The 12151-nt window shown below is 42.9% G+C and overlaps 1 protein-coding gene across 19 annotated transcripts in view; it reads right to left on the bottom strand.

Moving 5' to 3' along the window:
- Rbfox1 (RNA binding fox-1 homolog 1) overlaps nucleotides 1-12151 on the bottom strand; it is a 1977377-nt gene that overhangs the window by 686237 nt on the left and 1278989 nt on the right. The gene's annotated exons all lie outside the window — the stretch shown is intronic.

Raw genomic sequence — 12151 nt, 5'->3', positions numbered from 1 at the left:
ACCTCGGATCAGCATTTGCCCAATATATTTAGGACCCAGGGTTCAACTCCAGCTCTGCAGAAAGCAAATAGGAATAAATATTCCCGCAAGAAGGGCTGTTTTCCAATCACCCACAGCTTAGAATGACAGAGGAGGGACAGAACATAAACACAGCCATTTGGCCTGGGTCTTGAATTCCTATGGATTTTAAGGGGGCAATTCTCCTTATTCCCAAATGAAGCTTGTGCATAGTGTCCCAGACTGTAATTATGGAAATGAATTAAAAGCCCTACTTTATGACATTTAAATGTGTGGACAGGGACCAATTCTGAAACCCTGTTTTTGCATTATTAAATAAAAAATAAACAAACATACATTAAATGACCCACAGACAAGACTAGGGCTCTCTCAGCCTCCCAGAGGTTGGAGAGAGCTGATCAAATAGTTTCCCAACCCAGTTTTCCTGCCTGGGGCTTTCTCTACCTCTTAGATACCCAGGTAGCTCTGGCACAGACAAGAAATATTCCATTCAAAGCACAGTGCTGCTCAGGCCAAGGTCAAAGGAGTGGTTGGCCAAACACAGGGGAGATGGAAAGATGCGAGTTCTGTTATGGCTCCAAGGATGCCCCAGAGTGGGGAGGCCTGAGCTGAACATACTGTCTCTTCAAAGTAAGATCACTGTCTGCTTCTTTGCGATGGACACTGCTTCTCTCCTCTTAGACTAGACACCCTTTGCAGGAAAAAGCCTGAACCTGATAATTACAAGACATTTAACATTGTGTTCTGGACTCCCTTGGAAGAGCGAATCGCTTTCAACCAAGCCTTAGGCTGGAGAAGGTCACATAGACAGTAGTCACCCCAGTCCAGAGGTCCTCAAACAGCAATAATCCTTAAAGGCACCACATCACTTGGGAACCTGCTGGACACGTGCACTGCAGAGTGACAGCTACCCCCAGCTGCTGAGTCCAAGGGTAGAGTGGGGACGGTGATCTTAATTTTTCCAAGAACAGATTTTGAGTACTCTGAAAGTTTAAACCCTCTGCACCAGAAAGTTTGGGCCACATGGGGTTTAAGGTTTCAAATTATTTACTTCCTCTTGCATAGCATGGAAATGAAACCCACCTGTTCTTAAAGTCCGGGAAAGCAACACTGGAGGGAAAACAAACACAAATCAGTGTTAAGCAAAACAAGGGCTGGGAAGATGTCTCAGCCAGTAGAGTGCTTGCCTTACAGGAAAGAGGACTTGAGTTCAGTTCCCAGAATCCTTCAGAAATGCAGCTGTGTTGCTTATAATCTCAGTACCGGGGAGGAAGAAATAGAAGGAGTCCCTTTGCTCACTGACCAGCTGGCCCATGAGAGACCCTTGTTTCAAGAAAATGAGGTGAGCAGCATCTGAGAAATGACACGGGATGGTGAACTTGGTCTTCACGTTCACATGTATACATGCACACACATACATACACGCACACAAACACACACACATACACACACACTCCTCAAAAGAAAACAAAAGTGCATCCTGTACAATAGTTATTCAAGGGATGAAGACTTCTCCTTGGATAGAAGCTCAGACAAAGGGAGTCCAGGGATTGTACATTCCACTTCCAAACCTTTGCTCTTGTTCATTGGACTCCCAAGTCCTCACTGACGGGTAGCTCAAGTGTTTCTCCACTTTAAAAGGCAGCTTTTATATTTACCCACATTTGAGTCCCACCTGGAGCATGACATTCTCAACCTATTTAACAAGTTTATTTCAATTTTAAAAAAATGTAAGCAGATTTATTGGAAAAAGAAAAAAAAATGTATTTCTTTTGCAAAAAGAAAAGGGAAACATTTCCTGTAGGAATGAACAGTAGGGCAGAATAAAGATAAAACAATGTTGTTTGATTCCAGATAAAGGAGTTGCCTCAAAATTGTCCTAGGAGTGAAGCTGTGTGCCTGTTATCCCAGCACTTGGGAGATAGAGGCAATGTGGGGGTCACAGACTCAAGGCCAGCCCCGGCTACATAGTGAGTTCAAGGTAAGCTGAACCTACACAAGAGAATCTATCTCAAAAAGCTGAGGGCTGCTGACATAACTCAATAACACATTTGCCAGGGAAGACCTGGCATCAACCTCGAGTCGCACACAGACATGCAGTCACATGGACACAGATACACAGGCACACACACACACACTGAAGTCCTTATCTATGGCCCTCTTAATAAGGTATTATTTAGAGACAGGATCTTTATTTAAAAAATAATTTCAACATATTTATTTATGATAGAGGAGTGTGCCATGTCACACCTGTGGAAACCAGGGGACAAGGTTGGGAGTCAGTGCACATTCAGAAAGCTGAACTCAGACCTCCAGGCTATAACCATAGATTGATTTTGCCAGCCCTTGAGACAGTATTTACAAAAGTAATTAAAGTATGTGGGCAGCCAGCATATGGTGGTTCTGTTGGACTTGTCCATATTGGGTTTCATGATCTAAGTTGATGAGGACACTGACCAGGTATCTTCTTCAAGATGGCACCAGATCTCCTTAGAGATGGTTGTGAGTCACCATGTGGTTGCTGGGAATTGAACTCAGGACCTTTGGAAGAGCAGGCAGTGCTCTTAACTGCTGAGCCACAGCAATCTAGTTAAAGCTTTATCATAGTAGGTACTAGCATAATATAACTTGTATTGATATGAAAGGGGGATTTGGACCTCAAGAAAAACAAACACAAAGGAGAACGCCACATGAAGATCTTGAAAGAAAAGGAAGTGATGGACCCAAAAGCCAAGGTAGAAATATCAAGGACTGACACTGCAGACCAACAGAAGCTAAAAGTTAGTCCCTAGAATGAGCAACCCCACTGATACCTTGATCTCCAGCCCCTAGCCTCCAGTAGACAAAACAACTAATTTTCGCGACATCCCCTGACCTGACAAACCTTAGCACCAATGAAAGTCCGTGTCTCTTTTTAGCAGAGGACATTAGCAAAGGTATAAGGACTTGTTCAAATAGAAGTATTTATCTTGTATAAACTCTTGAATGAGAAAGCTAAGAAGACAGCTGAGGCAGGAATGCCTGTGATTTCAGAACCTAAGCTTCTACAGAAAGAGTCCAAGTTCAAAAATCAGTCTGAGCTCTGTCTACAAAAAAAGGAATTAATCAGAGAAGAAGGACTTCCTACTCATCATTAGATCATTTATCAATAGAGCCTGAGAATCTTTGTTCCCCAGTGCTTGCTTGTTTTATATCAATTTTACACAGGCTGGAGTCATTTGGTGAGAGGGAACCTCAATCAAGAAAATGGCCAGTCCACTGGATTGGCCTGTGGACAAGCCTGTCTGGCATATTGTTCATTGGTGATTGATGTGGGAGGCCCCAGATCACTCTGGCTGGGGCTGTCCCTGGGCTGGTGGTCCTAGCTGTTATAAGAAATCAGGCTGGGCACACCATGGGGAAAAAAAGGAAATAGCACCCCTCCATGGCCTCTGCATCAGCTCCTGCCTCCAGGTTCCTGACCTGTTTAAGTTTCTGCCCCAACTTCTTCAGTGATGGATTTTGATAAAGAAGTCTATACCAAATAAGCCTTGTTCTTCCTCAAGTTGCTTTTGGTCATGGTATTCGATCACAGCAATAGGAACCCTACCTAAAACATTCCCAATCGCGTCTGCTTACTCAGTACTGAACTGAGACACAGACATGAAGAGGTAAACTTGAAACTCGCCTTCTCTTTGAGAAAGGAAAAGGAGACTAGGCATGCAGCCAGTGCCAGAGCACTGGCTCTGCAGACAGAAAGTGCTGGGTTTTATCTCTAGCACTGAGAAGAACAAAGAAAACAAAGCCTTCTGTGCCTAGTTCTCCTGTTATTCTGGAAGTTTGGGTAAGGCACAAGAACACTGATGGGATTTACCTCTCACACTCCCTGTCGGACTCTCCTTTGCCCATGTCACGAGCAAGTCAGTTTTGTACCTTCTTAGACTTCTCAGAAGGAAGCTCCTTCTAGAAATAACAACTTACAACTATCAGGAAGTCTCTGAAATTTGGTAAAATCACGAGACCCCCTTCATCTCAAGGTTATATAAACAATGAGTTCTGTTGAGGTGCTAAGGCTCCACAACTACCTACAAACCATGGAGACAGCCACAGGGCTCCAACCTCTGTTAGTCTCTGTCAGTGCTGGAGTTGGCATTCAGCGACGCAGCTGCCTTTGAGTCAACCATACTATAGGAAGTAGCCCATCATCACTATGCCCATATGTAACTCTAATAAACTTGGTAGCGTTTGGTGGCATTATTTGCTCTGTTGTAATCTCCTGTCTGGAGCAAGTATACATTTGTTCATATCTCCCTGAGGAACAGTGTCAGACAACACACCAAATCCCTCCACATATCCCCCAGGTTCCAGCCTCCCTGGGGTTTGATGTTTCTATGTGAGACTGGAAAAGATGAAAATTAAATTTCCAAACACCATCTTTGCTGTGAACAGAGATTTGCTCATTGAGCACTCTGAGAAAGGAGCAGTACCTCATGAGATTTGCTAAGCAAACAAAAAGCAAACCCTGTGTAAACATACATAGTCAAAGGAGATGCAGGCAAACACCATCTCACAAGACCGTCTGACTGTACCCTTTGCTTCAGGTAAGCGGAAAACTTCTGGCCAGAGGCATGAGGAATATAATGAGAAAACCAACAACAACCATGTAGTTACCATGGATTAGCAAGCTTGTGTCATGCATGTCAAGTTCAGGACTCCTCAGTCCTTGTTACTCAGCCATGTTTTGCAGAGAAGAACATGGAAAAGGCACTTGTCGCATGCAAAGCCATGCAGCCCCTGAGTGCCACAGCTTGAATGAGAACATGCTTGTTCTGTCTAGTTCCATCACAAGCCGTTAGAGAGTGCAAGGGACGGAAGTACAGGTCCCTCACTCTTATGAGCAATTCTCTCCTAGTTGAAACATCCTATCCTGGAGGGGGGTTCTGTGTGGCTCAGAAAGTTATAAGATGAAGCTTTTCTTCTAGTAAGGAGTGGGGTGTTCTTAAGATGCAGGCATTAAGTAAACAGACTGCAAATTTTAAGAAGGTCCCCAAACTAGCAAGATTCAGAGGGCCCTTCCCCAAGGTCCTAGAAGTCGTAAGCAAATGCGGGCAGGGGCTTGTAGGGCAGAATGTCCCACCAGCTGAGATACCTAGAAAAGACTTCCCAATCTGTAGGCTGTGTAGAGAACTCAGGGTTACAGTTATAGCATTCACCATTTCTGTCTAGATGAACTTTTCAGTGAAGTAAGCTACATTTGAGTTATTCCTGTACCATTAATGGTCTCACACTCACATGTAAAAGGCTTACCAAACAATTGACCAAGGTGTAATTTGACAGGATCAATACTTCAGTCTGGCATTGGTTCCCCATTTGGGGTAAATAGACCTCTGTGTTGTGTCTCCTCAGAAAAAGCCACATGCAACACTCCATTAAAAAAATCTGTATCATAATCTCCAGAATTTTTCACTCTATCATCCACCATAACAAAGGAAAATTCCAGCTGATGTTAGGGATCTAAAGAAAAATGATTAGATTGCATTCATTGTGATAGTTCAATGTGATCTCAAGAGTCTTCTGAGAGGAAGGAGAAAGGCTAGGAATGGAGCACTGAGACAAGGAAGGAGACAGTGTGGTGGGCTCTGAGTTGAACAAAAATGCAGAAGTATGTGTGCTGTCTTTGGTTGCTTATGACTGCTAGAAATAACTCATATAATACATATATATAACATATTATAGATAGATAAGTAGGTGTGTATATAAATAGATAGATAGATAATAGATAAGTAGGTAGGTAGATAGATAATAGATAAGTAGGTAGGTAGATAGATAATAGATAGATAGACAGACAGACAGACAGACAGACAGACAGATAGATGAGACAGCATAACCTTAGCTTTGTGAACATAATTCAGGGACCCTCTTGAACACTGTAAAAGGCTTACCAACCTTCCTGGCTTCTCCTCCACTGATGTCAGTAGGACACTTTCCCTGAGTATAAATGTTTTCGGGATTGGAGAGATGACTCAGCAGGTAAAGCGCTTGCTGTGCCACCATAGGACCCAGATTTAAATTTCCTGCATCTGTGTCAAATGTGGATGTGATGGCATATGTCTGCAACTCTAGGGCTGGGAAAGCAGGCAGGTGAACATGGGAGCTTGCTGGTCAGTGCACGTGTGTGTGTTTGCATACACACAAAGTGAGGAATGACAGAGGAAGGTACTCGATGTCAACCTCTGCCCTTTATCACACGCTCAGGCAAGTGCACTGGAACACACACACGCACACCACGTGCACACACACACACACACACACACACACACACACGCATCTTCAGATATTGTTAAGTGAAAACAGCATCGCCACTGATTGTGGCTCGCCAGAACAAAGGAATAAGATGAAGTTACTAAACAGAAATTTATTTCTTAATTTACTTCTGCAATTAAGAATAGAGCCCTGATTCTGAACTGAGCTCCATGTACCCGCCAAGAGTTCAGAGATGCAGAAAGAGCTGGGCTGTCCCCGAGGGCTTCAGTTCCTTTAGCACAACTTGCAATTTCCTGTAAATCCAACTGACGTAGTAACCTACTTTTATTTATTTATTTTTAACTTGGTAAAGAACAATAACATAAAGAAAAGTTTCTGGAGATTAGAGTGTGGTTATATAAACTCACTTGATTTTTTTAATGCATATACTGTTATTTCAAATTATTTCAACATGAAGTCCCATTTCCACAAGCCAGAGGCTATTTTCCCATAATTTTCTTCCAACCTTGTTTATTCTGTATTTTTTATGAGTTTTTCTGTTATTACTGAGTTTTCAACAATCATTAGGTAGTGCCTGAGACATAATTGAATGCAATTTTATTACCCCAGTGAACAGACATAAATATTTAATCTTCCTACTCCACATGGCGATATTGAGGGAGCTTATCAACTGTTTTGGGGGGTTGCCCATAGAATGGGTAGAATGGGTATCTTTACAGGCTGGCATTGTCATTTTCTCTAACACATCATTACTAATTGCAATCCTCAGTGGTACATTACAAAAATAAACAAGGGGCCAGCAAGCTAGCCCTGTGGGTCAAGTACTTGCCACCAACCCTGACAACCTGATTTCAATACTCAGGAGTTATATGCTAGAAGGAGAGAACTGCCTACTACAAATTGTCCTCTCACCTTCTTACATGTGCCATGCCCCACACTCTCCTCAGCAAATAAAATTAAATAAAATGTAATTAATAAAAATTGTGGTGCTGCTATACGTTGTATCATATTTTTAGAATCTCAGCAGTAGTGAGAGTAAGGACGAGAACTGAAAGTTCAAGGACAATGTAGCAGACAAGAGAATCAATCTCAAAACCCCAAGGATAGGATATAGTGTCACGATAGACTTTGTCCAGCATGCACAGTGTTTTCAGTTCAACTTTAGTACTGCAAAAACATAAATAAATAAATAAGAGAGAAGAACAGAGTAAGAGGAAGAGAGAGAGAAAGAGAGAGAGAGAAAGGGAGGAAGGAAGAGAGGAAGGAAGAAAGAAAGAAGGAAAGAAACAAAGAAAACAAGAAGTAATCTATTATAAGATAGAATAACAATTGGATCTTCACTGTCTGCTTCAGAATCTAGAGGATGGGTTGTCCGAAAGAATGAAGGCACAGTTTTATTTTTTTCAGAATATTCAAAAGGGAGTCTGCAGCCTATTTCCTAAACGGCTCACCTAGGAGACAGGGTGTGGAGAAATGCCTCAGTAGTTAAGAGTGCTTGTTGCTGTGGGATAAGGCTCTTGTACACTGTAAAGACTTGTCAGTCATATTGGCTTAATAAAATGGATTGGCCAGTAGCCAGGCAAGTAGAATAGGTGGGGAGACCAAACTAGAAGAATTCTGGGAAGAGAAAAGGCATAGAGGTGGTCACCAATTAGACACAGAGGAAGCAAGATGAGAATGCCTTACTGAGAAAATATGCCAAGCCATGTGGCTAAACATAGATGGGAATTTGGCTTTAATTTAAGTTGCAAGAGTTAGTAATAAACCTAAGCAATAGGACAAACAGATTATGTTGTCTGAAGTTTCTGTCTCATCCAGTCCTACAGCCCTTTAGTCCCAAAGAAATACACAGAGGTCTACATTAATTATAAACTGGTTGGTCTAGTAACTTATAATTTACATTAGCACACAATTCTTGTCTGTGTTAGTCACATGGCTTGGTACCTTTTTTGGCAAGGCAGGTGCATCTTGCTTGCCCTGTGTCTGGCTTCCTCTCAATTTGGGTGACAGCTCCAGACTGAAACTTCCCTCATCTCAGAATTCTCATTGTCCCGCCTCTGCTTCCTGCCTGGTTGCACCACCTATCCTTCATGCCTGGCTACTGGCCAATCAGCGTTTATTGAACAAGTACAAGAAACAAATCTTTACAGGGTAAAACCATTGTCCCACAGCAAGTATAAAGTTAATATAAGCCTCTGTGTGTTTCTTTGGGACTGAACAGCTGTGGGACCCAGTGGGATGGAAACTTGTATCTACAGCTTGCTGCTCTTGCACAGGACCTGAGTTCAATTCTAAGATCCCATGTCCAATTGCTCACAACTTCCTGTAATACCTGATCCAGTATTCTGGCTGTTTCCTTGACTCTGTAGGCACTGTAGTTGTGTACAAGCACACAGACACACACACACACACACACACACACACACACACTCATTCATTTTGGAAGCCCAAGAAGGAAGTTTGTGCCATTTCAGCAAAATGTTCTCAATTTCGAGGACACAAGGAATTCATATGCAGGCCACAGACCCTGGCATTAATCACACAATGTAGCATAGGTATAAACTGGTTTGGTCTATGCATTGAAGATATTTGTTTCCATTCATGGAGTTTACCTCAGACATTTGTGAAATCTTTTCTGATGAGAGTAATTACGCTGCTGTGTGATTTCTCTTTTCTACGACTGATGTTGTGCTGTGGAGGATGCTGCAAAGTGGGAATCGGGAATAAGCAGAAGTTCAACCTACTTGCTGTGTGCTCTGAAATGCTTTCAGAAACCCGATTGTTTCTTAAAAGCTGTGACCCTCACATCTGGAAGCTAGGAAGCAACAGCTAAGCAACAATTACTATTGTACCAAAACATGGGTAAAGAGACAGGGCTTGAACGCTGGGCTCAAGTGCAAAAATGCTAATGCTGCAAAGTAGCCTTCTTGGATTTTTCTGTTTTAATAGTGTCAACTCCCAGGGAAGAAAGTTCCACCAGGCTTATTAAGTAATTTGCTTTCCTACAACTTGAAGCCTTCCTCTAACTCTCACTAGGCTAACAAGCACAGTACCTCTGACAGACTGGCTGCAAGGAAGGCTCTATTCCTACTGTTTCTGTTTTTCCTGCAAATTGTAGTTTTGTTGTCTGAGGGGATTGCAAGCAGGGGAGTTTGCAGAAAAGTGTAATAGAAACTTCACCTATCATAGAATGAGACAATTTCTCTCTCACCAAATTAGTCATGTTAACTCCCTCCTCCTCAAGCTTTTGGGAAGCAAAAGTGGCTTCTAGAAGGCAAGCTATCCTTCCCAGCAGGTACAGAGCAGAGAGTCCCCAGGAGAAAACACCAAGGAGAATTCAGAGAGGGCAAAGCAGAGAGGACCACTGAGATGAATGGGTTTCGTCAGCTCCACCGGAGCCTCACTCAGAGGCTACCAGGGCACTCTAGAATTTGGAAGCTGTGAACAATCCAAGCAATGTACTGAGTTGGCACTTAAACTTACTACACATGTGCACAGATTCCTACACACACACACACACACTTCGTTTACAAAATAAAAGGAGAGTAGACATAACTGCCAGATAGGCAGGTGGCAAAAGGAATATTTTTCCAAAACATGCAGAGCTTCTTCTGCTTGCCCACATCAGACAGGATCATGCTATGGTATGGCAATGTGGGATGTAGCTCTTGAATATGTGGGTTTTGACCTCCAAGTGATCTCAGCCTTTTTCAAGTACTAAACATCTCCCCTTGAGGTTTGATCTGGAATCTCTTTCCACCCAGCCTTACCATTTTCTCCAAGTCATGAGCTCCATCCATTCAAAGTCTTCATGTTGGTGGTGCAATCTCTCTTCTCTGGGGTTACAGAAGCAGCAGCCTCCAAGCCTCAAGACCTTCTGATGCTCTCCACTTTCTTCCCTACTCTCGTCTTCTCCCACATAGACTTGCTCTACTACCCTTCGGGAGAGCCCAGAGTTGGGTGTAGTGGTCCAATCTGTTATCCAGCACTTGGAAAGATGAGGCAGAAGAAGTCTAAGTTTGGGGTCACCCTGGGCTAGCAAGAATGTACCAAAGCCAATCAGGCTACAGAGGAAGACTTTGTTCTGCCCTAGGGGGGAAAAAAGGCATCTTAAACAGCACATTTTGATCCCTTTGATAATGAGAGCCCCTGACCCAGTGAAATATTCCCAGAAAGGTCATCAAGTCTAATGGAACTCTCATTAAGGTCTGGGCAAAGGTGTGTGCTGTCCCTCTGGGTCTCACAAGGACCTCATGTCTCAGGAAGGATTTCTCCACATAATGTCTGTGTTCCTGAGCATTTGCTGACTACTAACATGGTATGGAATTCAAACATAAATGGCACCTGAAAGCAGGCATAAGGGACCTTAATCAGGTTGCATTTTGTTGGAAGGTATGGTTGTCCCCCATCACTACAGTTGAATGAGCTCTTCTCCCCTCACCCCATGGTGAAAGCCCTTGGGTCTGCACCTGGTAACTGAGAGGGTGCAGCTGGCCTGCCTATCTGCAGAGACATCAGGCTTCTGCTTCATTGGCCTCCAAACAGTAGGAAATGGGAATAGTCCCCCAAGCCGGGACCCTCTAGTCCTATTTTCAGCACGTTGCAGTCCTGCTTCCCATATGAAAGACTCACATATCTTTGAATAGTGAGAATATTGTCTATCAGTTTTATTTTATGATGACTTCAGAGTTTCTTCCTCTAAGAAATCTTTAAAAGGGGTATGCTTGCCCTAAACAGACTCCTGTAGGAACACCCACGTTAATTTGAGATTATTCATTGTTCCTGGTAGTTGTTTGAGTTTGCTAACTCTCCCTCCTCCTTATACGATCATGACAGTATAGAGGAGAAAATACACCTCCTGTACTTAGCACACATATACTCCTTTAACATTTTTACATTTTTCATTTAATCTGTGTCTGTATGTGAGTGTGAGCCCACAACATACACGTGGAGGTCGAAGAACAAGTAAGTTGAGGAAGTCAGATCGCATTGTGGGTTCCAAGGATTGAAATCGGATCATTGGGCTTCATGGAAAACACTTTACCTGTCAAGATAGCTCTCCAGCCCACGTATAGGTATTTTCCAATTCTGGAGAGTAGATGGGTTGATGAGTGAATAGATAGGTCGTTGGTGGGTTGATGTATCTATGAGAGGGCTCATGGGTAGGTAGATAGATATATGGATTGATGGCTCAATGGGTAGCTGAGTGAGGAGATTAATGGATGAATTGGTGGCTCAGTGTATAAAAGGATGGGTAGCTGACTTTGTGGGTGAGTGGGATGGGTCAGTAGGTGGTTAGTAGATGGAGGGATGACTTGGTAGATGGGAAATAAAGAAAACAACAGATTGAGCAGTTCCAAAATCTACACATAGTACTCAATTTTGCCTATAATTTTCTGATAGTGTGTGGGTCAAGGGAATTTTTGAAGCCTGACTTCTATCCAGTAATCTTCTGGAGACTTCCCACCTGTCCAGGGAGAGTTTCCTTCTGACTAGTGTGAAGTTAGCTTATTTGACATGTTCACTAAGGGCAATCTCCCACTGCTATCCTAAGGACAGAATGAAAATAAGCAAAGGAAGGAAATACAAAACTCTCCAATAAAGGGCATTCCTCAAACAGGGTTCTAGAAATACAGGCATCAAAAATGATAGCAGGCTGAGCCATTAATATCCCACATACGAAAGCACCACCTACCATGTTCCAACACTCCAGGCTTCAAGTGTGACACCTGATTTTATGTAGACAGATATATGCCGACACTGTGTGTGCAGCTTCATATTTCCATATGTCAGGCAAAGTACAACCTGAAGTGCATTCTGAATAATTCATCCAAGCAGAGGTCTGATAAACAGATGTCTGTAATGCAATAGTTCTGAAGGTGCCGTTTTT

This window comes from Myodes glareolus, chromosome 9 (genome assembly GCF_982192425.1).
Source record: "Myodes glareolus chromosome 9, mMyoGla1.1, whole genome shotgun sequence".
Taxonomy (NCBI): domain Eukaryota; kingdom Metazoa; phylum Chordata; class Mammalia; order Rodentia; family Cricetidae; genus Myodes; species Myodes glareolus.
Note: the sequence above shows the minus strand (reverse complement) of the source record. Positions and strands in the feature narration are given on the sequence as shown.